The following is a 5,266-nucleotide window of genomic DNA, read 5'->3' on the forward strand; positions in this document are numbered from 1 at the left end:
GTTTCCTTCAACGGCCCCATGCCTTCACGAAATTTTTACAATTTCAGCTCTTGCTCTCACTGTGTCAATTCTAAATAATAAAATTCTAAACTTCTGTTAAAAAAAAAAAACTCTCTTTTTGCTAAAATAATAAGAAAACTTTTTATTATATCCTTCAAGAATCTATGAGAATAAAGATTTAGAAAATCATATTGATATCAAAATATTGGAATTTTATTTCTATCAGGATTTATACAAGATTTCTATTTGGTATACAAAGATTTCCAGAAAAAATGGTTTTTCAGACTGAAGATGGCTTAAGAGTGGCCATTTATTACAATTCAAGATTTCAAGATGATGATCTCTATCTCTTACAATGCCTCTATTTATTCAAATATATGAGGCTCTATAATTGATCTATTACATCATTGAGTACATCAGCAAAGACACACTTGCCTTTCTATTATTTTTTTCCTTGGGCCTATATCTTCACATGCTTCTTCAACTTTTTATCCAAAGAATATCTTTCTTTATTATTGCCATTTATCTTTTATGTCTTTACATGCAGCTGTAATATTGTCCTTCATATAGCTTTGTTAAAGGTGCTATATTATTGTCTTCTTCTTTCACATGCAGCTGGAGCACTCCCTTAGCTGGCAAGATTCTTTTATAGTAGTATGACATCCTGAAAATTGATGTATTTCAAATCTTGTAATATAATCTTTCAATATTTCTGAATTTCCATGTCCTTGATTTGATGCCAGCATCCAGTTTTCATATTGGCATAGGCATGGGAATTTCTTGTCAAACAAATTTTTGGCAATATTGTATATGGTTTTAATTCAAGTGTTATTCTATGTTTGATCCATGATTTTGTCACTGTTGAAACTTTTCTATCATTTTCCACCACATCTATTTGGAAGTTGGCTGCTACATACCCAATTGATATTATATGTTCAATTAGATAATAAATAACTACATCGTATTCAGGACTTATTGAGTAAATTTTCAAATATATTCTTCGTCCTTTGGCAAATCTGGATACTTCTTTTATAAATATATCATCAAATTTTGAAATTTCTATCAAATCTTTTCCTGGATATATCAAATCCCCGAATCCATAGTCTACCATAATTTTTATAAATGAAGGGTATCCTCCTTCCACAGCTGTTATTCTAGGATAAATATTATTTCTCGGAGAGATAAAATATGAATCACTCATTTTTATTTCATAAGCTATTCTGACTATTTCAACATATTTTTCTTATTTTGGATTTAAAGGGATTTTATCTTCTTGGTCTATAATGCTGGTTGTTTTGGAATCTCTTTTATCTCCATGTATCACCACTTTTTTGGTTGATGATACTGAAATAGAATCTCAGTTGGTATATTGCCACGTCTGGGTCCACTGCTGCTTCCAGTTGTCCCTATTTGATATTGATTTGGAAAAAATTAATTCTGAGCTCTTTGGTATATCTGTCTTAGACAATATATCTTTTAGTTGTGCTGCAATAGTATCAACTTGATTTTTGAGTTCTATGGCCTCTTTATGATGCTCAGTAGTGATATTCAACAATATTTTCATATTTGAGTTGAACATTTCTGATATTTGTGTTGCTTCAGTATTTATATCTTCAGATTCTTCTTTAAAAAAATCTGTCTTTTTTTTATATGTAGGATAGATTGGTATAACTCCATGACCTTAGTTTTATCCATCAGCAAATTCTATGTTTCTGTTGAGAAATCACGCAAGAAAATTATTAACTCATTTAATATGAATTATATCAAAATTATAAAATGTTAAATAAGTTTGCCATCTATGGAACCTTCTGTATTGATATTTTGATGATAATTTATTCCGATTAATCCTACAACTTGAGAATTATCAGTTTTAACAATAAATTTCTTGGATAACAAAAATAATGAGAACTTTTTTATTCCTCTAATAATTACTAATAATTCTTTTCCATGAGTGGTATAATTTATTTCTGCTTGATTAAAAGTTTCACTTGAATATCTACAAATTTCATTTAAATCTTTTTTAATATTGCTGTCTAATATTTATCTGAGGTATCAGTATTAACAATCAAATTATCTTTTTCATCTGGTAATCTTAATTTTGGTAAATTTTTACATTCTTCTTTTAATGATTTAACTATTTCTGTATGTTATTCATTCCATCATTTAGTATTTATTTTTCAAATTAAAATTTATATTTTATACATTTTCTTAGAAAGATTTTCAATAAAACATTATGCATAATTTAAACACTCTAAAAATTTTGTATTTGTTCTTTGAATTCTAATTTATCTGGAAAATTTTCTATCTTTTTACATATAAGAATCTGCAATTTTATTCCTTTTTTTATCTATTGATAATCCAAGAAAATCTATCTCTTGTTTTTCTATTATAGATTTCTTTTTAGAAAGTAATTTTGTTTGACGACAAATAAATGTTTAAGTTTGTGGGTATTGATAAGTGCATTTTGTACACTTATTATTGCTACATTACTTAACTTTTATGTCGTCAAATTATTAAATTCTAATTAACTTAGGCTAAATTTCTTTTGTTTTTAGTGACGAGCTCTTTTGATGCAATTGGAAAGGAAGAATGATGTAATTGAATGAAACTAGCGATTCTAGAGTTCAACTTCCGTGCTTTAAAAATTGAAAAGGACATGGGCTGGATAATTAAATAGAAATTGAAGGAATTTATTTGGAAGAAATGAGGCCTTGGAAAGGATTATTATATAATATTGGGCTTTAAAATTGGATTTGCAATGAAGTGATTTATAATTGGACTCCCAATTGGCACAATAATAGGTAGGTGGGCTGGATTCTCTTTCCATAGCAAAAAGGGCTGCATGGTGTGGTGTATACATATATACATTACACAAACAAAAAGGAGATTGCGGAAAGAGATACATACGCCTACAGAAACACGTTCGGCTGTGAGAGGAAAAAGTTAGAAAAGTGGACTGCAATATTATATTTTAATACATATGCACGAAGAAAGACGAAGGAGGGGACACGCACAGGAGAAAAGAGGAGGCTGCTACATTATACATTAATACATCTCATGCGTGGAAATAGAGGACAGAACACGTAGAGGAGAAGAAGCATAGCGGACAAGATACGCAGGCAGAGCAAGAAAGAAACGTGTCAGAATTAGGGACCAAAAAAATATATTATACACACACAGAATCTACCAGAAATAGAACGAGCTGCCTGCTGGAATTTATATACAATAAAGACACCTTGGGCGGCTGATTTGTTGGTTCTCCAATTCAATAATTGCAGCAGATTGACAAAATAATAAACGAGCTGCCTGCTGAAATTTTATAAGCACCAGAAACGCAGCCAGCCTGGTGGAATTAGACACACATTGGGCAGTTGTTTGGGGAAAGAAAACATAGAAACCTGTTGAAATTTTAAGGCAGAAAATAGGGCTGATTTTGAAGGGAAAAAAGAGAGACAGATTTCATTTTGCCGACGTTAACCACGTTCCGTCAAAGTTTGGTGATGTCTTCTAACTTTTGCGTGTTTAATTTCGACAATATGCTAGGCTAACTTTTTAATATTGTTAGGATGTGATGAATCCTTGTTATGAATTTTTAATTTGAATAATTTAATTGACGTTAAATTTGTTTAATTGTTTGGATGTTTATTATAGTTTAGTTTGCTTTTCAAGTAATTGGCCACTAGTTGAATTGTTTGTGGATTCTATTGTTATGGAGAGAGACAATAAGATCATTAGTACAAAATAATAAATATTGTGAGGTTCGATAGAAGATAGAGATATACGTCTATGCTTTACATGGTTGTTAAAGATGATGTTCTAGCTCATTTAATACTTTCCTGCATGTTCGTATTTTTTTTATAGATATATAGGAAAATCACGTGTAGAATTAGATTTAATTGCTATCGATAGAGACTTTTAAATAAATTAGGAACATTGACCAACAAGCATGATTTCAAATTGTCAATTTAAGTTGTTGAATTAAAAATTGAATAGCAAGAGGGATTCGACATCTTAGCAATATGTCTCTTGAATTTGATAAATTTTCTCTACATTGCTTTCTATTAGTTGATAGATTTAATAGTTTTTAATTACAACTCGATTTTGCTATTCGATTAAAAGTAGTGTTAGCTTTAACTTGATCAATCACATAGTCCTTGTGGGTTCGATACTCTACACACCACTATATTACTTGTTCACGATCCTGTTCACTTGCGGGTAATCAAACGACCAGGTTTGTAGCAGCTAATTTCCAAATAAATGTGATGGAAATTGATAGAAAAATTTCAACAGTGACAAAATCATGGATTGGACATAGAAAAGCATTTGGAATTAAAGTTATATACAACATTGCCAAAAACTTGTTTGACAAAAAATTCTCATGTCTGTGTCAATATGAAAACTGGATGCTGGTATCAAATCAAAGACATGAAAAATTAGAAATATTGAAGGATCATATTATAAGATTCGAAATACATCAATTTCCAAAATGTTCTACTACTATAAAAGAATCCTGCCAATTAGGGGAGTGCCCCTGCTGCATGTGAAAAAAGAAGACAATAAAAAGCACCTTTATCAAAGCCATATAGAGAACAATAATACAGCTACATGTGAAGACATAGAAGATAAATGACAATAATAGAGAAAGATGCTCTTTGAATAAAAAGTTAAAGAAGCATGTGAAGATGTAGGCTCAAGGAGAAAAATAATAGAGAGGCAAGTGTGCCTTTGCTGATGTACTCAATGATGTAATAGAGTCTCATAAACTTGTATAAATAGAGGAATTGTAATAGATAGAAATCATCTTGAAATCAAAGTATCTTATCTCAAATTGTAAACTCAATATGTAGTGGAGAATCAACATTTATAAAACCAGTTTTTCAGGAAATTCCTTTGTACCAAATAGAAGCCTTGTATAAATTCTGATAGGAATAAAATTTCAATATTTTGATATCAATATGAGTTTCTAAATCTTTATTTCCATAGATTCTTGAAAGATTAAATGGAAAGTTTCCTTCTCATTTTAGCAAAAAAAAGAATTTTTCTTTAACAAAAATCTATAATTTTATTATTTAGAATTGATACAGTGAGAGCAAAAAGTTGAAATAGTAAAGATTCGGTGAAGGCAGGAGGTCGTTGGAGGAAGCAGTTTACATATTCAGAGTTCAAAGATCACTCGATTCTAAGAATAAAGATTCATATCAAACCTAAGGTAAAACTATTAAATTTTTGCTAAAATTAAAATGAATCTTTTTAGATCTTAGAGAAT

Source organism: Olea europaea, chromosome 10 (assembly GCF_002742605.1).
Source record: "Olea europaea var. sylvestris chromosome 10, O_europaea_v1, whole genome shotgun sequence".
NCBI classification, from domain to species: domain Eukaryota; kingdom Viridiplantae; phylum Streptophyta; class Magnoliopsida; order Lamiales; family Oleaceae; genus Olea; species Olea europaea.